The sequence below is a fragment of the Monodelphis domestica genome, chromosome 2, assembly GCF_027887165.1.
Source record: "Monodelphis domestica isolate mMonDom1 chromosome 2, mMonDom1.pri, whole genome shotgun sequence".
Lineage (NCBI taxonomy): Eukaryota > Metazoa > Chordata > Mammalia > Didelphimorphia > Didelphidae > Monodelphis > Monodelphis domestica.
This window is the reverse complement of record NC_077228.1, coordinates 322063682-322085922: the sequence shown is the minus strand read 5'-3', so window position 1 is coordinate 322085922 and position 22241 is coordinate 322063682. Positions and strand designations below refer to the sequence as shown.

Here is a 22241-nt window from a genome sequence, read left to right as displayed (position 1 = left end):
CTATAGATCTCTATTATATACAACCACTTTTTAAGAGGATACAGTAAAACTATAGCACTCAAAATGGAGTAGCTTCCCTGAGAGCCTTTCTGTCCTCTGCATTAAAAAATCTGAAAGAACCTCTTTTCTGTCTTTTCTTGTTCTTACTTTCTTTACATTTTTAAATTCAATTGCATTTCTCCCTTATCTTCCCAAAATCATCCCAAGATTTTGATTAAAAAAGTCTTAGTATCAACTATGCAGTCAGGTAAGAAAAATTCTGAAAATAGTTGCATCTGAAAATGTGTCTTTTTCTTCTATTGCTCATGGTGTTGATCAGCATTCTTAAATTTTACAAAGTTGCTTTTCTTTCCAATATCATTAAATTTTTAAAGACTTGAAAAGTTTGACAAAGGCAACAACCAACTATAACTCTGGAGGATTAATAAAGAAACCTGCTACCAATGTCTTGTTAGAAGGGTTATTATGGACTATGTGTAGCACGAGATTATTTTTTGGGGGGGGGTTATGACAAACATGAGTTTCTTTTACTTGGTTGTGCTTATTTATTATAAGGGTTTTATTTATATTTTTGCATTTTGGGGAGGGAAGATTTTTATGTAGAGAATATAGGATAGACAAAAGAAAAAGGGTTACTGAAAGCATATAAAAGAACTGAAGGATGTTCAGAAGGAAACACAGAAATAAAATATAATTGAAAGTAATATGTTAGCAGCAAGTAGATGTCTCAGTGGATTGAAAGCCAGGTCCAGAGATGGGAGATTCTGGGTTCAAATTTGACCTCAGACTTCCTAGTTGGATGACCCTGGACAAATCCCTTAACCCCCATTGACTAACCCTTGCCACTTTTCTGCCTTGGAATCAATATGTGATATTTAATCTAAGATGGAAGATAAGGATTGTGTTTTAATAATACATATTAAAAGAAAGCTATATGAAATAGAAATTAGTATTTTCATATATAATCCCCTTTTCTTATTCTAATTTATATAATGGAAATGTTCTCTCTTCTTTAGTGTCCTTTAAATTCAGAATAAAATCCAATTTTACAAAGTGAAAGTCCATATGTTATATACCTAAAAACAAAATTTTAAAAGAAAATTCTTCTTCCATATGATACTATATCAAGTAATTGAAGATAGTTTTCTTCAGAATAAGGTTCCCATTTCCTCAAATCAGACTTCCTGTGATCTAGATAGACCCTATATCAAACTGATCATCTTTCTAATGATCTCTTGAAATTAATGATAATTTAATCAATAAAAAAGGAGAAGAAATAAACAAAAGGAAATTCCCTTCTTCTGATCATTCTCATTTTTTGTGGAGAAAAGAATTGTTGGAGTAGAAATGATAGAAATGTTGAAATAAAATAACCAGTCACTCCTCCATCCTGTAACAGAGAACAAAGTCAGGCTTAGTCTGATATGTATGTACCCTAGATGCTGGTAAAGGAGGATTTCAGATAGTTTGGAAATAGGATAGGGAGAAATTATATTAACTAATGTTTTTTTTTTTTTTAAGAAGTCAGCTCAGGAGAGATGGAAAACTAAAGAAATAATTGAACCTCTCAAGAAGGAATAATCTCCATGAGAAGACAAAAAGAGACTAGCCTGAGGAGCCCTATGTGAATAAACTTAAATTTTAAAAAGAAAAATCTCATATTTTCTGTCCTAAATCAATATTGTGTATTGGTTCCAAGGAAGAAGAGCAGTAAGCGATAGGTAATGGATATTAAGTGAATTGCCCAGTGTCATATAGCTAGGAAGTGTCTGAGAGCAGATTTGAACCCAGGATCCTGTGACCTAGTTGCCTCCCCCTGATACTTAATTTTTTTTAAAGATGGTTTCAGATGATGGAAGCAAAAGCAATGACAGAGCAAAGGCACATGTCTGAAGAGCAAAAGACCTAAGGCTAGCAAGAAAAACTAAAGACAACCAAAAGGACGTTTTTTGTGGGTTTTTTGTAAAGCTGTTTGAGATCAATGGTATAATACCTGACATTAAAGAGAAAGTAGCGCAACTCAAATCCTATTTTTATTCTGCTTTCTCTGCCAAAGAGAATGATCTATGAACAGGAAAGGTCAAAAAATGATATGATTAATAGGTGATTAGTATGCAAGATAAGTAAGGAGATTAGAAGAGAATCCCTAGATGCCCTTGATAAATTCAAGTTCCTTGGCCAATATGAACTATATCCAAGAGTAGAGATGAAGGGAAAAAATTGGCAGATGTTACTGATAAACCATAGTATAAATTAGAAATATGGTAGAGAAGGATCCCAGGCATGGAGAAAGTAAATGTCTTGATATTCAAAAAATGGAAAGAAACAAAATCTGCAAACCATTGACTAGTGAACTGGTCTTTAATTCATAAGAAAATTCTAGGAGGGATAAAGAAGCTAAAATATTAGGAATGATCATAAAGAGCCAATAGGTTTAGGAGACAGCTAACTGGCTCACTGGATTGAGAGCCAGGCCTAGAGACAGGAGGTCCTAGGTTCAAATTTGTCTCAGACACTTACTAGCTGTGACCCTGGGTAAGTCACTCAATTCCCATTGCTTAGTCCTTACTGCTTTTCTGCGTTGGAACCAATAAACAGTACTAATTCTAAGATGGAAGGGTTTTGTTTTTGTTTGTTTGTTTTTAAAGAACCAATAGGACCTCATTAAAAACAGGACATACCAAGCTAACCTCATTTCCTTTTTCCATTGCATAGTGCAACTCCTGGAACATACTAGGTGGTTAAAAAATGTTAATCTACTTGATTTGTTGCCATTTAGTGGGTTATCAAACTAGTAAATCCACAGGAAATTTTTAGTATAATTTACCTGGTCTTTGTTAAGCATTTTGTAGCTTTTCTGTGCCTGATTATGTAGACATGATGTAGGAGGTGAAACTAAAAATGAAAAAAAAAACTAATTTTATGTCCTCCTCTTTAGAATCTGAGGACTGCTATCCAAATCTCTTCATGATATTCCTAGTCCCTGCACTCAGTGCAATCTCTGCAGAAAACTTTCTCAGGGTATGAATGGGAGGTTCAGAGACATGAAGAAATGAATAAGGCAGTGTGTCCAGACAACCAGCTCTTGACTCTCTACCTCATTTTTAACCTAGGGCAAAAGAAGAGAAACCCCAGATCCTGTTTAGTTTTATCTTTTGAAAAATTACCCCCCAAATTATTAATAAATGACAACCATAAGATTCTCTATTTCAATTGGACTCCCATTCCCACTCTCGCCTCCAGCAAGGAGAAAACCTGACATTTTTGGACCACAATGCCAAAGTCTATAAACATTGTTCCCCCTTGATGAGCCCTCTTGTTCACAAAGAAATAATATACAGACAGATAACAATTAATCAGTTTTAGCTAGTCAGAAAAAGAAATTTGAACTACTTAAATGAAAATTACAATGGAATTTTACAGAACAGAATAAACTTTACAACCAGCTTCTGCCTTACACAGACGAAGAAGATGGGAGAAGGAAAATGAAACTGCAATTCAGAGTAGTATTTATTTTCTCAGATTAAAAGTTAACAATTACCACTGAATTCTGGCCACTGAAAGAAGAGGGCTACAGGACCTGAACCCCCTGGGCTATGGTGTGTCAATACTCAGGTCCTACTCCCACCTTTCCTAATCTTCTTCTCTAGATGTCATTTCTTCCTCTTGCTCCATTAAAATGCAAGCTAACAGTTGTGGGTCACATCACCAATGAGACAGAGAACTAGACTTTTTTTTCTTTCTTCAAAGTATCTCATTTCTCTCTGAAACAGAATTTATAAGCGAAATATAACGCAATTTCAGGTATTGCCATGGTATAGGACATCAAGAACCAAAAAGAAAGTAAAAACTCTATGTAATAATACCTAACCCTAACTCAGCACCCTTTCTCCCAATACCTTCCAAGTTCCAGGAAGCAAGACTATAATGACCCCCCCAATTCATGAATTTATAGGCTGCTCCAAACTGCATAAATTTGCTAAAACTTCAATAATCAACCAATGGCTGTATTTCGTACTAAAAAGGAGCTCTGAAAAAGAATAGAAGGACAGAGGGAATGTAGAAGGATGTCTGAATTTGTAATAGATATCAAAGCCACCCCCTGATAGTTCTTGGAGATCCAAACTCCAAAAAACAGGATTCTACCCAGCTGCAATAGCACCAGCATGGTAACACTGACTGCTAGACCAAAGAATTAAGGAACATAGAGTATAGGACAAGACACTGTAGGAGTCAGTAGGAGGAGCCATGTGGTACTCTAATGAGCCTGAAGATAAAAACTCAGAATACAGTTAAGGGCAATTCTGTTCCCCTCAACAGTCACTTGGGGTAGACACCTACGGTAGTGAACTGTGAATTGTCTAAAAGAGGTGGAGATTCTTTGAGATCCATCTGCCACAGAAATTAGATAGGAGGTGTGAGAAATTGAGCAATGAGGGAAATAAAGAAAAAGAGAAACTACCAAAGATCTCAGTGAAAAGAAAAATCAAAAGCTTTCAATATAAGAAAGTAAATAATAGGGAAAAGGTTAACAGCAGAAGGAAATATGGCCTCCAAAGCTAGTAAATAAGTTCTGACATCTATGAATAAATATTCAAAACAAAGGAAAAATTATTCAATACCTGATGACACAGAGGGCCCAAAGGATTTTGAGAGAAACATGGAATCATAATATGATATTCATCTCTGTTTCAAAGAGAAACGCGAATTGTAAAAGTAGAATTTATGGCTCATATGATAGAAATAATTCCCAGAATTGAAAAACTTGCTATGGTAGCAAAGGTCACAAAAAAAAAGAGAAAGAGGACAGTTGATCAAGAATATAAATATACAGGAGTAAAGAACAATTAGGCAAATATAAGTAATAAAACAATAACATTAAAAGAAAATGTGTTTTCTATTCAAGCAAAACATACTGATCTCAAAGACAAAATGAGTAGGGAAAACCTAAGGATTATTGGTCTTCAAAAAAGAACATGACTAGACAAAAATCCTTAGTATCAGAATTAGAGAAAATACACAAGAGAACCGATGAGAAATTTTAATTACTGAAATATAGGAGTAGTGATTAGGATGAGAGGAAGAGAGCAAGGGAAAATAGGACCACGTAAAAAGATTAAGTTAAAGTAACTGATGATACATATTACTATGTCAGAGAAAAAGTCAAAACTTTAAAAAATATTAGATATAATTAGAGGAAAAGATAAAACTAATTCTCATAACTTTATATGTGAGTGGATCAAACAATTCAATAAAATGAAAAGTAGAGACAGATTGGTCAGGAAAACTAAATCCTAGAATCTGTTAGGAGAAACATATTTTCTAAAAGACATACTATTAAATAAATCTGAGAAGATGGAAAAACATTTTTCCATGCATTAAATAAATCCCCTGAAAAGCAGGAATAGAAATCATGCCAGCTGACAAAGCAAAACCAAACATTCAAAAGTAAAAATAAATAAATAAACAAGAAAACTACGATATGCTGAAAAGAGTCATAAACAACAAATAACATCATTATTAATTTATGCTGAAATGCCTTAGCATTCAAATTCATAAAGGAAACATTAACAAAGCAGCAGGAATAGATAGACAAAATAATGACAGCAAACTTCAATGCTACTCTCCCAATTTTGGATGAGTCTAGTAGAAAGATAAACAAATAAGGAAATGTAGAACTGAACAAATTGCTAGAAAAATTATAGCTAAAAACTTGTGGCTTCTTCTAAATTGGACTCCAAAAGAATATATGTAATTTTTAGCACTACATGAAAACTCTTACAAAAGTTAACTACATTAAGGCACAGAAATATTGCAAGCAAATATAAAAAGACAGAAATAACAAATGCATATTTATTGATCACAATACAACAAAAAGTCTCCTTGAAGGACCAGAAGCAGAAGACACCAAACCAAATGGAGACTCAATAATGAAATACTAAATAATGAGTGAATCAAAGAACAAATCCTAGAAATAATTAGTATTACACAAAAAATGTGAATGATGAAACAATATAGCAAAATTTAGTAACTAAAGTAGTCCTCAAGGGGAAAAGATCACATAAATCCTCAACAAAATAGTAACAGAGAGAATTAATAAACTGAATGCACATTTAAAACTTAGAAAGCCAACAAATAAACAAATATTAAATAAGCACACAAGAGGAAATATTTTAAAATATAAGAGATATAGATATACTGGAGAAAAATAAAACATAAAAATGATAAAACTGAAAATCAATTCTTTGAAAAGACTACTAAAAGTTCTAAATATCTAATTTGATTAGAAATAAAAGGCAGAAAATAAAATCAATAAAAAATTACAAGGCAAAGTAACAAAAATAAGCAAAAGACATAAAAGAATAGTTAGAAATTATTATGTGAGACTATAAATAGAGAAATACTTTCAGAAATTTAAAATACCCCAACTGTCAGAAGGTACATAAATAGATCAAATAATCCAACTTCAGAGATAGAAATAGAATTACCTATAAAAGAAATACATCCCAATCTAAAGTTTTTGGTCTTGATAGACTCATTGGAGAACTCTATAAAATGTTACAAGGTACCCATACTTTACAAATTATTCTCAGAAACTGAGAAAGAAAGCACTCTACTATGATCCTTGTATGAGACCAAATTGAGTCCAAATACCTAAACCTAGAAAGGGTAACACACAAAAAGTAAACTATAGAACAAATTCCATAATGAATATTATTTTCAAAATATTAAGCAAATTATTGTCAAATAGACTACAACAATTCATAAAAGAAAGGCTTCATAACTATAAGATTGGATTTATGCCAGGTATATAAAGATTTTTAGCCTTAGGAAATTAAGAAACATAATTAATCAAATTAAAAACCAGAACATCCCAAACCATATAATTACCTCAATAAATGAAGGGGGGGAAATCCTTTGACAAAGTATGAAACTCTTTTATACTAAAACATCTACCAAATATAGTCATAAAAGGATCTTTTAAAATATCATTTTAAAAATCTATCTGAAACCAAAAGAAAGCATCATCTGCAATGTGCATACATTAAAACTTTTTCCAATACATATGGGAGCAAAAATAAGTATTCACTCTTCCTAGTATTTTATATCATTCTATAAATACTAGCAATAGCACTATGACAATAGTAAGAAACTGATGGCATCAATATAGGTAAAAAGGAGATAACACTATCCCCATTTGTTGATAATATTGGTATACTGTGAAAATCCAGTGGAATTAGCAAAGATATTAATTGGCATGATCAATTGCTTCAGCAAAGTTGCAGGATAAAATACATTTCTTTATAATAATAACTAAATCCAAAAAAATAGTAATAGAAAGGGAGATTTTATTCCAAACAGTTATAAAATGCATAAAACATATTGGGGGGGGGGGGGGTTCTATCTGCCAAAGCACAGAAAGGGGCCTATATGGATTCAATTGCAAAGTCCTTAAAGAAATAAAGAATAATTTTGAAAACTGGTTGGGCCATGCCAACCTAATAAAAATGACAATGCAATGAAAGTTAATTTACATTACCATATCAAATATTACAAAATTATTGATCAAAATAACAATTCATTTGGGAAAAAAAGATCTAGAGTATTAAGGGAAATGATGAAAAAGAGAGAAAATGGAAATAGCACTTTTAGACCACAAACTGTTATAAAGCAGCAGTCATCAAAACCATTGGGTTATGGTTTTAAAAAATAAAGATTAATGTAACATTAGATAAGAGAGAAAGAGAAACAATGCAACTAAATTTCATATTTAATAAAATGGAAAATATAAATTACCAAGATTATTTAGTGAAAAGTGCTGGGAAAGCCAGAAAACAGTCTGGCAGAAATTAAACTTAGAATAACACTTTGTATAATATTCCACAGTACAATATGTTTTAAATTGATAAAGATCATACTATTTAAAAACAAAGAAAAGACACCAACTGTATGTGATTCACATTTATGTGGAAATGACACATTTTTAACCAAATAATAGAGAAAGGTAATTACAAAAGATAAAAGTAGATAACTGATTATGTGAAGCTTTTATGCAAGTAAAATTAATACACTTAGCAAAGGAAGGGAAGAAGTCAAAAGGGAAACAAAAACCGTATCAAATTTCTCTGAGAAATATTTGGTATCTAAGTTACATGAACAACTAACAATAATCATTCCCTAATTCATCAGACAATATGAACAAACAGTTCTCAAAAGAAGTATTACAAAGTACTCACAACCAAAGGAAAAAATGTTCTAAATAACTAATAATAAGAAAAATGTAATTCAAAACCATCCTGAAGTTTTATAGACCTTGCAAATTGGCAAAGATGACAAAAAATGGCAATAGTGAATGTTAGAAGAATTACCAGTTCATAGGCACACTAAAATTTTTGTGGACTTGTGAAATGATATAGACACTTTGAAAAGCAATTTGGAATTATAACAATAAAATTATTAAAAGGTCCATACCTTTTGACCTAGATACTCATTAATGGGAATATACCTTATGTCAAGGAAGCCAGTAATGAGAAGAGAATCTCTGTATATGACAAAATATTCATTGCAGCATTTTTTGTAATATCAAATAATTGAGGGGGGGAAGTAGATGCTCATTGATTGGGGAATGGCTAAACAAAATGTGGCATATAAATTTAATAGAGTATTAAAATAAGAAAGCAAAAATATGAAAAGATTTTAGTGAACTGATGGAGAAAGAAATAAGTAGAACCAAGTAAACAATATACAAAATTATTTAAACAATATACATGGAAAGAGCAACTACACAATAAAAAAAAATCAAAAGTAAATTTTTCAGCATTGTGAAGATAAAGCATAACTTGAAGATTGATGAAGACATCCTTATATCATCCTTCTGAGGAGTCAGGAGGTTGGGAGATGTTGTGCATTGCATGCATTTTCAGACCTTTTCAAGGTATTGATTGATTATACTATTTTTTTCTCTTCCTTTCCTTTTTTTTACCTCTATAAAATATTATTTAGGAGGATTCTCTGAGACGGGAAAGGAAAGGATTATTAGAAAGAACTATGATGATGCAAAAAATAAAAGACATCAATAAAATCTTATTTTTAAAAAGCATGTTACTGTTATTGCTTCTACTACAATATGCTTCTTGCTTAGTCCAGAATATCACTGCACAGTGAAGTCTATCTCACAGTTTGGACTTCTTCTGCCGCCTCTGACTCAGAACTCAAAATATTTTATTTTTTCCAGAAAGCTACACAGTAGGACTTTTACCTATAAGGTCTGCATGTGAAAAGCCAACTATAATTTCATAAAATTTTTTATTCTTTTCTTATGGAAAAGTTGGAGAGATGAGTGCTAAACAACAATGCAATCAGATGGATTCAGAAATATTCAAATTATAAGATACAAAAATAATTCTCAATAGCTCAATATCATTCTTAAAGGATATATCCAGTTCCGTGCCCCAAGGACCTAGGGTTGATTCTGTGTTGTTTAAGATTTTTCTAATTGACTTTGATAAAGGTATAGATGGTATGGTCATCATTTTTGAGGATCATTTAAAGCTGTGGTTCATTAACACATAGTCATGATTCTTTATACAGAGAGCCAACCAGCAGCCCCCACATATAAGGGAATATCTACAGGATTATGATTTTGAGGAGGAGAAAGAAGCCGGAGATAGGTTTAATAAATTGAGACAGACACACAAATCACATATTGTTATGAAAGGATGCTTCTTCCTTTTATCTTCCTTTGTAGGGCATACAATGAAGGAAGATAAAAATAACCAAGAATGCATGGAAAGTAGAATTCTTAGATAGGATTAAGAATCAGGTGTGAGATGAGAAGGGAAGAAAAGAATAAAGATAGAAGACAATGGAGCTCCATAGCAGGAGTGTTCCATATGTCCAGCAGGCAGGTTGGAGAGAGAGAGAGAAGAAAGGAAGAAGAGAGAGAATGGCGTCCTTCCTGACTATTTATTGAGATAATGAGGTAAGAGGTACGTAATGCGTATGCAACAGCACATAGTGGATTTACATTGACTTGACATATCAATGATGTACAAGATAGGAGCATGGGTAAAAGCCCGCTCCCTTCAAACTCTCAGAACAAAGACCGCATGGCCTGCTCATAAATCATGCATTGGAATGCTGTCTGACCAGACCAGAGCTGAGCCCTATGTGGCTCAGCCCAGAGATTTTTCCTGGAATCCTACACTTTAAGATCTAGACAGACTAAAAAATTGAAAACAATCTAAAAAGAAATTCATTATAAATAAATATAAATTCTTTTACTTGGCTGAAAAATGTTGATCTCATAAGTACAAAATAAGAGAGTGATGATTAGGTAGCAATTTTTTTAGACTAGAGGATTTAGTAGACTTCTAGCTCACAGGGAATCAATATAATATAGCAGTCAAAATTTGATATGATAGGCTGTAATTGATAGGTATAGCATCCAAGAAAAAAAAAACTGATGATATCATTATACTTGCTGATCAGATCACATGTAGTTTATTATGTACAGTTCTGGGCATGAGGAAAAGCCATGGGAAGCTGGACAGTGTTCAGAAGAGCGAAACTAGGATGTTCAAGAGGTCATGTAAGAATCATCTGGACGAGCTGGGAGTGTTTACTATAAAGAAGAAAGATGATCATATTGGGGAGGGGTGGATTTATTCTTTTTGCACCTAGGCAGCAAAATTAGGGTCAATGTGTAGAAGTACAAAGAGACAAATTTAAGTTTCATGTAAGGAAAAGTCTTCAAACAATTAAAGCTATCCAGATGTGGAATGGGCAATGCCTCGAAATAGTAGATGTCACCAATTGGAGTCATCAAACATAGACTTAATCGGCATTTATCAAGTATGTTGTAGTAGGAACTGAGATTTCTTTTTCAAGTAAAATTTGATTAAATGGAAAATTAAATAAAAAAAACTTCCAACTGTATAATTTTATAACTCTTATGTTCCGAGGTCCTCTGGATACTCTACAAATTATTGATATGTTTCCTAAAGTGTGGTAACCAGAATTGAACATAATACACCAGATGTGGTCTGAATAGGGCCAGAGAACAAGAACATCATTCCCTTGTTCTAGATACTAGGCTTTCAGCCAAATATTGCATTACTTGGTTTGTTTGGGTTTGGCTTTTTATTTTTTTGGCTGCCATAGCAAAGTTGTCTCATATTTGAGTATTCTGTCAACTAAAACTTCCAGATTTTGAGAAGTTGATTTATTGAATGTGAGATTTTTTTATTTAAAACCTTTTAAAATTTCCTCTTGATAAATTTGGTCCAGGATTCTAACCTTCAGGGGAAATATTTTTTTTTTGGCTCTTGCTTCTTTCCAATGAGTTATCTATCTCTCCCAATTTTTGAAGTATCCTAAGTCAAGAAACTAACAAGGATATTAGCTAGTTCCATTTGTTAACTCTTAAAGTTACAGAGGTTATGAATTCAGTTCCCATAAGGGCATATCTGTATTCCAACATCAAAGGTCATACCACTTACACTAGCCAGTCATTTCATAACTACCTGTTGATGAGCAATCACAAGGGACATTAGGCAAAATAAAGAATACTCAATGTAACTGTCATACCTATCCTTGATAGGATGAGGACACAGAAGACAAATTTTCACATGTGTGCTCCTGATAATCAGATCAGATACTTCAAGGAAACTAAATGCCTTAATCTTACCTTTGTTGTAGCTCAGCCATTTCAGTCATATCCAGCTTTTTGTGATCTCATTTGGAGCTTTACCTGGAAAATACACTGTCATGTTTGCCATTTCCTCCAGCAGTTAATTTTACTGATTAGTAACTAAGATGAAACCAGGAGTGTGGTATAGGAAATTCAAGGTCAGTCTTGGGTTCAAACTCTACCTTTGACATATACTAGCTGTGGGTGCATAGAAATACCACTCAACCTCCATGGATTTTACTTCCCTCATCAGTAAAATGTAAAGTTGAACTCAATGACTTCGAAGGATTATACAGTTCCAAGTATACCATTCATGAACCTTTTAGTTTCCTTAGCCAAAACTCTAAGATATCAAGTTGTGAAAGAGTTGTCTAGGGAAGATGAGATGACAGAGTAAAAAGACGTTCCATTCTCCCAAACTCTTCACACATATACACATACACAAAGAAAATAAATCACCTCTAAACAAAAGAAATCAGGACAATCATTTATCACTGTGGTAAAAAGAAAGAGTAGCCCAGATAATACAGTATCTGTGGAAACTGCCAGAATTTGGACCAGCCCAACATGCTATTACTTGGCCAAGAGCAACAAAACTGCAGAGGAGAATGAGCTCAGTCTTAGCTTTTCACCACAGATATAGAAGACAGAGAGGGAAGAATGGGAGACCAGCCCAGTCCAAGCTAGTTGACACAGGTGAGAGCAGAAAAGGCAAGAAACTTATGTACTCCCACTATAGCTTCAGATCTCCTAAGGCAGCAAAGCAGTAGCATAGGGAACCCTAGTCTAAATCATTCAGCATAGATAACTAAGGTAGAGAGGGCAGGAAACTTATGCAGTCCCACAAAGCAGCTAAGCACCTAAGGCAGCAAAGTAGCAGAGTGGGGGACCAGCCCTAACTAAGCTACTCTGTATGGATAGTGAAGGCAGAACAAGCAGGAGACCAACACACTACCAAATAGCCTGAAGCAGTAAAGCAGCAGAAAGCCTGAGGCAGCAGACCCCAGAGCAGGAGACCTGGTCAGCCTAAGCCACTTGGCAGGCATAGAGAAGCAGCAGAGCAGGGACAAGAGAAGCCCATGAAATAAGAGGGGAATTAGTAACATGGGGAGTTCAATCTAGCTGAACAGAATAGCTGCAAGCTTCCCCAAAGCAAGTCAGCAGGGCTATCCCCTCAACAGATACACTATGGGAAACAAAGGCAGCTGGGCCAACCCTCAAATACCAGAAAATAGTACTTTGCAAGCTTGGAGCAGTGCTGCCTCTAACAGAGGAGCAGAGAAGAACTTCAACAAATAAATGAGGTAATGTGGGAAAAAATAACTAGAAAAATTAGCAAAAGACAAAGAAAATAACTGACCTTATTAAGCTACTTTAGTGAGAAGGAAGATCAAAATGCAAACTCAGAAGAGGACAACAATGCCAAAAAATGAAGCAAGGGAAGCCTCAAAGGAAAATGTGAAAGGATGTCAGGCCCCAAAAGAACCTCTGGAAGAATTTGAAAAGAATTTTGAAAATCAAAGAATAACCAGAACTGACAGAAAGACTTGTTGGAGCAGAATTCTTGAGTTTCCTTGATACCAAGGAATATTCCCTTATCACTCAATGAGAGGCTTTGATAAAATGCAAAAACATATGGTTTTATTGGCTAGAAAAGTGGGGACACTCACCTCAAGCATAGCACATAATAGAAATACCAGAATATACGCAGGCAGTCTCCCAATTCATAGAAAAGGAATACAATAAATACTTCAATTTACATAACATCATCCATGGTGATACATTGAAATTATATTGATAATCCCTTATCTTGTCATTCTGTTACTCTGCTAAATTCTTACTTCCCTGGAACCATGAAACAATATTTCAAACTGACATTTTTAGGGATGGTCAGAGGTCAGGGTCTGAATATTGTCTTACAAAGAATCCAGTTAGGAACAATTTATGCAACATTTGGTACCAGCTGGATGGGGGGATTACATCTTCTCAAAGGAAAATTGGGCCATAAGTTTTCCTGGGACACTAGAAGGAGATTTATCCCCTCACTAGCTCTACCAGAGTCCCCCAGACAGGCTTTAGGGATGCTAATTGGACTGAGCCAAGGATTTAATAAATCACAAAAAAGGGAATGTGTCTACATTTCAAAGGTGTTTAGTGGTTTATTGCAGGGCAAATGGTGAGGGGTAAGGCTGACTTCTAATATAAACTATAGGTTTTAATTAGGGAGTGTTACCCCTAATTCTAATACACTTTTCAAGAAAGTATATCATTCCCAGTCACATTCTGGTCCAAAGGCTTTTAGGTTTTAAAGATTCTTGGGGTGAGGGCAAAGTCAGGGAATCACAATTTCTCTTATCTGAGGGGATCACCTCTTACTAACTCTTACTGGGATAATAAGTATTTTGATTCAAAACTACTAATACTTATATTTCTGCTAACTTATTTTCTGCCAGTATTGAGGATAACAAACCAATCTCACTTTACACAAACCGAAAAGCTGGGGAAAATTCACTGAAGATATCAAGTCTATAAAAACTAGAACATGCCAAAAGAAAATGGAAAAACAAAAATAAACTGAAGAAAACAACTCCCTAAGGAATAAAATTAACCAAATAGAATTGAGGGGGGGGGAGAAAAAACCCTCTGAAGAAAATCATTCTTTAAAGGGTAGGATTGGCCAAATAGAAAAGGAAAAACAAAAACTCCAGGAAGAAAATATCTTCCTAAAAATTAGAACTGGACAAATAGAAGCTAATGAATCTATAAGATATCAGGAAACAATAAGAGAAAATCAAAAGAATAAAAAATAGGGGGAAATCTAAAAAATTTCAGTTGAAAAACAATGGCTGTAGAAAAGAAATTTGGAGGCGATAATGTTAGAATCATAAGAATACCTGAAAGACAATCTTAAAAAGACCCTAGACAACATATTATAAGAAATCACCAGGGAAAATTGCCCTGATATCCTTGAATAAGGAGGCAAAATAGAAATTGAAAGAGTCTACTAATCACCTCCTAAAAGAGACCCCAAAATAAAATACCCCAGGATTATTGTACCCAAATTCCAGAACTCTTTGCCCAAAGAAAAAGCATTGGAAATATCCAGAAGGAAAGAATTCATATATCGTGGTGGCAGAGTCAGAAATACATAGGACATGGGAACATCTATATTAAAACCAGAAGGCATGGAATGTGATATTCTGAAAGTTATACCACCAAGAATTACATATCCAGCAAAACTGAGCATAATCCTTCAAGGGATAAAAACTAACATTTAACAAAATAGAAAAATTTCAAACATTCCTGACCAATAAAACAGAGCGGAAAATAAAATTCAAAGCAAATTTAGTACTGAAGAAAAGTATAAAAAGGTAAAATGAAAATTTAAATGTTTAATAAAATTTAATTCAGTATATCATTGGGAAGGTGATAACTGAGAAACTTAAGATATCTATGATACTTGAGCTACTCAAGGTACTTAAAGTACTTAAGATTCTTAAGAACTTCATCACTATTGCAACAATGAAAAGTAGTAGGCTTCTGGGTAAACATAGCTGCAATCTACACGCAACTTGCTTCCCCTCCCTAGCACCAAACAAAATAGACTACCTCAAAGAGCATAAAAATCACCTTTGGAAGAACGGAGGGACTCCCCAGTACCCCACAGAAACAAAGGTACATGGGGTTTGAACATTCCCACACTATAAGGAGGAGGAAAAGCTCACATAAAAACGTGAACTTAGCTGCCCCTCCCCCCCACCAAACCAGAGTAAGCTATCAGAGCGCTCACTGGGACAGCGGGTGAGTGAGGAGCATCTCTGTCTGGGGGAGGCACACCAGGGTCCTTGGGATATAAAGATTGCAAGGAAACGACCTCTCAGGGCAATTTCACGGGAGAATCCTGAGCTGAGCACGGGGGCTGCGGAGCTGAACTAAGGCAATTGCGCTGAACATCTGGGCAGAGCTAAACATCTGGGCGGGCTGTGCTGATTGCCTGGGCAGTTGGGCTGAACACTGGGACCCGCGCCCTAAGAAACCTCGGAGGCTGGGAAGAACTAGTCTGAGGCAACCTAAATTCACCGCCCATATCACTCAGACCCCAGACAAAATAAAAAAGAAAGTGTTATAAAACCATTAAAGGGATGGCTCACATGTCCCAAAATCAAGCCTCCAAGAAGAAAGGGGGGGGGGGAAGTGACTATTGAAAACTTTTATGGAGGGAGTACCCAAGGAAAAGAAGAGAATGAGGATGAAATCCAAACAAAATCAGAACATGACTCCCAAAATGGAAATTATCCACAAGCTCTGGAAAATCTCAAACTGGAGCTTGCCCAAAAGATGGAAACCTTTTGGAAAAAAAATGGGAGAAAGAGATCAGCAGTCTTATAGACAAGACTTCACAATTGGAAAAAGAGATGGAAGCATCTACTAGAAGGGCAGACAAAGCTGAAGAGCAAAACCAGTCCCTAACGACCAGAATTAAGCAGCTGGAAGACAGAGAGATTACAAAACAGCAAGTATCAATAAAGCAAAGCCAAAAAAATTAATGAATTAGAAGAAAACATGAAGTATCTCACTGAAAAGGTCACAGATTTGGAAAACAGAGGAAGAAGGGACAACCTCAGAATTATTGGTCTCCCTGAAAAACCAGAGATAAACAAAAACCTCGATGTTATTCTACAGGAGATTATAGAAGAAAATTGCCCACATGTTCTGGAGCAAGGGAGCAAAATAGAAATAGAAAGGGTTCATAGAACACCCTCTATACTAAATCCCCAAAAGACAACCCACAGGAATATAATCACCAAATTCAAGAGCTTTCAAGAAAAAGAGAAAATCCTACAAGAAGCCAAGAAGAGGAGCTTCAGATATAGGGGGGGGGGGCTCCCATAAGGATCACACAGGACTTAGCGGCTAACACACTAAGAGACTGCAAAGTATGGAACACGATATTTAGAAAGGCAAGAGAGCTGGGTCTCCAACCAAGAATCAATTACCCAGCAAAACTGACTATATACTTCCAGGGGAAAGTATAGGCATTCAAAAAAATAGAAGATTTCCAAGCATTTGCTAAGAAAAGACCAGAACTTAGTGGAAAATTTGGCATCCAATCACAGAAAGTAAGAGAAACATGAAAAGGTAAATATGAAAGAAAGGGAAAAGGAGATAAATCTTATCTTTTTCTTTAAGTCAAACTCTCTTCTATAAGGACTACATTTATATCAAATTATATATATTAATATGTGGGGAAAATGTATTGTGTAACTCAAAAATTGTATGCATCAAAAGAGTAGTTAGAAGAATCATACATAGGGAAATATTGGGGCATCAAGAAGATTTGGTGAATGGGGGTTAAAGAAAGGAAAAGGGAGGGGGGAATCGTCAATAATACTAACATTTACTTCAAGAAATGGGGGGGGTAAATAGAATAATCTTTCCCATACAAAGATACACATGGGAAGGGGAGGGGAAGAACTCTCATATGAGAAGGAGAGGAAGAGAGGGTGAAGTGGAATTACTTAAACCTTACTCTCAGTGAAATCAAATCTGAGAGGGAAGAACATCTAGATCCAGTGGGATCCTGAATTCTATCGTATCCAACAGGATAAAAAAGAAAGGAAAATCAAGGAGGGGAAGGGGGAGGGAGTATAAAAAGGGAGGGAAGGAGAGGGGGGAGGGGAAGGGAGCATAAAAAGGGAGGAGCTAGAAAGGGAAGCATATCAAGGGAGGGGACTAGGGGGACTGACCTAAAGTAAAACACTGGTTCAAAAGGATATAGCTAAAGAAGAAAGGTCAGAACTAGGGGAAAATATCAAAATGCCAGGGAATCCACAAGTGACAATCATAACTTTGAACGTGAATGGGATGAACTCACCCATAAATCGTAGACAAATAGCAGATTGGATTAGAACCCAAAACCCTACCATTTGTTGTCTTCAAGAAACACATATGAGGCAGGTTGATACTCACAAGGTTAGAATTAAAGGATGGAGTAAGACCTTTTGGGCCTCAACTGATAGAAAGAAGGCAGGAGTTGCAATCATGATATCTGACAAAGCCAAAGCAAAAATAGACCTGATCAAAAGGGATAGGGAAGTAAATATATTCTGTTAAAAGGGAGTATAGACAATGAGGAAATATCACTAATCAACATGTATGCACCAAATGGTATAGCATCCAAATTTTTAATGGAGAAACTAGGAGAACTGAAGGAGGAAATAGACAATAAAACCATATTAGTGGAAGACTTGAACCAACCACTATCAAATTTAGATAAATCAAACCAAAAAATAAATAAGAAAGAGGTAAAAGAAGTGAATGAAATCTTAGAAAAATTAGAATTAATAGACATATGGAGAAAAATAAATAGCGACAAAAAGGAATACACCTTCTTCTAAGCAACACATGGCACATTCACAAAAATAGATCATACATTAGGTCACAGAAACATGGCACTCAGATGCAGAAAAGCAGAAATAATAAATGCAACCTTTTCAGATCATAAAGCAATAAAAATATTGATTGGAAAGGGTACATGGAGAGCCAAATCAAAAATTAATTGGAAATTAAATAATATGATACTCCAAAATTGGTAAGTTAGAGAAGAAATCATAGAAATAATTAATAATTTCATTGAGGAAAATGACAATGGTGAGACATCCTTTCAAAACTGATGGGATGCAGCCAAAGCAGTACTTAGAGGAAAATTCATATGCCTGAGTGCATATATTAACAAATTAGGGAGGACAGAGATCAAGGAATTGGAAATGCAAATCAAAAAACTTGAGAATGAACAAATTAAAAACCCCCAGAAGAAAACCAAACTAGAGATCCTAAAAATTAAGGGAGAAATTAATAAAATTGAAAGTGACAGAACTATTGAGCTAATAAACAATACTAAAAGCTGGTACTTTGAAAAAACAGACAAAATAGACAAAGTACTGGTCAATCTAATTTAAAAAAGGAAAGAAGAAAGGCAAATTAACAGCATCAAGGATGAAAAGGGGGATCTCACCTCCAGTGAAGAAGAAATTAAGGCAATCATTAAAAACTACTTTGTCCAACTATATGGCAATAAATATACCAAGCTAGGTGATATGGATGAATATTTACAAAAATATAAATTGCCTAGACTAACAGAAGAAGAAATAGATTTCTTAAATAATCCCATATCAGAAAAAGAAATCCAACAGGCCATCAAAGAACTTTCTAAGAAAAAAATCCCCAGGACCTGATGGATTCAGAAGTGAATTCTATCAAATATTCAAAGAACAACTAACCCCAAAACTGAATGGGAATAAAAAGAAATATACCTTTTTTCTCAGGAGTACAGGGCTCCTTCACAAAAATTTACCTTGTAAAGAATATGAAAACCTTACAATCAAATGCAGAAAAACAAATATATTGAATAGATAGTTTCTAAAATATAATACAATAAAATTACATTCAACAAAGGACAGCAGAAAGACTAAAAATGTAATTGGAAACTAAATAATCTTATTTTAAAGAATGAATGGGTCAAAGACAAATCATAGGAATAATCAACAATTACATTAAGTAAAATGACAATGAAGAGACAAAATACCAAAATTTATAGGTGCAACCAAGGCTATACTTAAAAGGAAATTTATATCTCAATAAAATAGAGAAAGAAAAGATCAATGAATTGGTCATTCAACTGAAAAAAAAAGCTAGGAAAAAACAAATTAAAACCTCCAATTTAGCACCAAATTGGAATTTTGAAAAACAAGGGAAATATTAATAAAATTTAAATTTCAAAAAATTAAACTCATAAAAAAACAAGGAAATGGTTTTGTGAAGAAAAAATTGATAAACCGCTGGTTAAAATAAAGAATAAAACTAACTTACGAGTATCAAAAATGAAGAAGGTGAAATCACAACCAATGAAGAAGAATTTAAAGCAATTATTAGAAGTGACTTTGCTCAACTATATGCCTGAAAATAAATCTGACAATCTAAGTGAAATAGATGAATATTACAAAAATATAAACTAGACAGATTAATAAAAGAGGTAATAGGAAACTTAACCCCATCACAAAAAAAGAAACTGAACAAACCATAAAACAATTTCCTGAAAAAGACTCCACAGCCAGATAGATTCACAAGTGAAGTCTACCAAATATTGAAAGAACAAATACAATATTACATAAAGTATTTGAAAAAATAAGGGAAGCAGGAATCCTTATAAACTCTTTTTATGACACAAACATGGTAATACTACCCAAATCAAGAAGAGATAATACAGTGAATGAAAACTATAGACTACTCTCCCTAATGAATATTAATGTACCACTACTGGATTTGTTTCCCAAAGATCTCAGAGGGAAGTGAAAAGGACCTACCTGTGCCAAAATATTGTTAGCAGAACTTTTTACAATGACAAAGATTTGGAAATTGAGGAGATATACTTCATTTGGGAAATGTATGAATAAGTCTTGGAATATGATTATAATGGAATATTAATATGCCATAAGATATGATGAACAGGATAAATTTGTAAAAACCTAGAAAGACATATATGTACATATGTATTGAAATAACAATATTAATTTGGAGGGATTTAGGATGGAAAATACATAGGGAATAACATAAATATTTTGCTTTTATTCCACAGAGTTTAGAGGTTTAGGAAAGGAGGAAGAGGTTAGAAATGAGGGAGAGGGAGATCTGACAGCTTAACCCCTATTTTAAGTCACTATCTAATAATCCTATCTGAACTAGAATAAACTTCTAAAGGCTAGTTCAACAGAAATTTCAGAGATCTTACATATAGAGTCTTTTGGCAAGTAGAGGCTGAAGTCCAGATGAGGGGTCCTAGATGGTCCAGAGAATGACTGGAGCTTCCAATATTGTCCCTTAATCCACCTAAGTGTATTGAAAACCTCCTATCCACTTGCTTCAGAGGGCTGCTTGTAAGATGATCCAAAGATGTCCACAGAAGCACAGATCAGCCACCTCCAGCTTCTTTGGTAGCTGCCAACCCCCAAGAGAGACCAGTAAACTGTCTCTCCAACCACTTGGAATCTTTTCCCTGCTAGCTCTGAAGATGCTCTGCCTGTCAATCATGATTATGCACCAAGCATTACATTGCAACAGTATGCAAAGTAAAGTGAGCAGAAGTGGGAGAATAATGTATATAGTAAGAGAAATATACAATAATCAACTCTGAAGGATTAACCTATTATCAGCAAAGCAAATTCCCAAGTTATTCGCAAGGGACCCATGATGAAAAATGTTATTCACAGCCAAAGGATGAACTATTGAGGTCTGATTGCAGATCAAAGCATGCCATCTTCCTCTTTATTTCACAACTTTTTTATTATATGTGTAAAAGGTGTCTTCTATCACATCATGAGTAATTTGGAAATATGTATTGCATGAAAGCACTTGTATAACCTACATCAGACTATTTATATCACCTGGGGAGAGAGGTGGAGAAGGGAAAGGAGAAAATATAAATCCAACAATGTCAGAAAACAATCATCAAAAATTGTTTCTACATGTAACTGACTTGTCAATTCTCTATACTGATGAAATCACAAGTCTAAGTCAAAAGTAAACTACCCTTATAACTCTTACTATTTCTTGATGACCTTTGAAAATATCAAACAGCTGAGCAGGTGGCTACTAGGAAAATCTTCAAATTCAGTTAAATGTTCTGCTTACATCATCTGGATACTTCAGCCAGAAACATAACTTCACTGGAGCGAAGAATCTCCTCTGTCTAGCTAGCCAGTGGTTCTAGCAGTGAAAGAGTCTGAATTTCTTTGAGAATACAATTAATTGAAAAGGATAAGAGTTTGAGGGTAGCAGTACTCTGTCATCTAGGGTCTTTTGAGATGGATAAAATCATAGCAGCCAGTCTTTCTGGCAGGGTTTCTGCCCTATTAAAAAGGCTATTGTTGAAGTGCTCAAAATTGGGATGCTTTGATTGTTAACATGTACAGCAGGCTATGATTACAGTAATTACAGACCTGTGAAGGTCAAATTGACAAAACTGAATATAAACTGGGGCCGAATATAAACTGGGACAGCCCACCACACCAGCTCTTTTTGCACCCCTTTTGTGTGGGTGCTTGGGATGGGGGGAGGTTTACTTAGGTTTGCCAAATAGTAAGTCTGGTATAAAAATAAAAGTCACTGATTTTAGAATTTGGCTCTGTAAAACACCTTCAAATATGGAGTAAGATGCCATTTTGCATTGGCAGGTACTAGTGAGGATGCTTTTCTACCTCCATTGTTCTTTCTGACAAGGCCTTGAATTTATGTGAGTTTACAAAGAAACAACATAATATAGTCTCTAGAAATCCAGCATTAAAACCTGAAAGATGTGGGTTCAAATTTCATGTGATATATACTGATTATATGGACCTCTAAGGAAAGGTTTTTTTTGTATCATTTACCTTTTAACAGTCTGGTGAGACCTATAGACCACTTCTAAAAAAGTGTGTTTTTTTTAATCCAAAATTGAATAAAATGCTAAATTTTTAAGATTAAAACAATGATGTGACTTTTTCCCCTCTCCGTG

General features: G+C 34.6%; 2 long non-coding RNA genes across 2 annotated transcripts in view; one reads left to right on the top strand and one right to left on the bottom strand.

Moving 5' to 3' along the window:
* Positions 1 to 2595, top strand: part of LOC103094538 (uncharacterized) — a 117834-nt gene extending 115239 nt beyond the window's left edge. Inside the window, exon 4 of the long non-coding RNA XR_008916592.1 lies at positions 1522 to 2595. This is a non-coding gene — a long non-coding RNA (uncharacterized LOC103094538). The remainder of the gene's footprint in view (positions 1 to 1521) is intronic.
* The window catches only part of LOC103094732 (uncharacterized), an 85357-nt gene extending 64625 nt beyond the window's left edge, over positions 1 to 20732 (bottom strand). Inside the window, exons 1-2 of the long non-coding RNA XR_008916591.1 lie at positions 20481 to 20732; positions 11690 to 11752 (exon numbers count right to left, since the gene is read on the bottom strand). This is a non-coding gene — a long non-coding RNA (uncharacterized LOC103094732). The remainder of the gene's footprint in view (positions 1 to 11689; positions 11753 to 20480) is intronic.
* Between the last annotated feature and the right edge of the window lie 1509 nt (positions 20733 to 22241).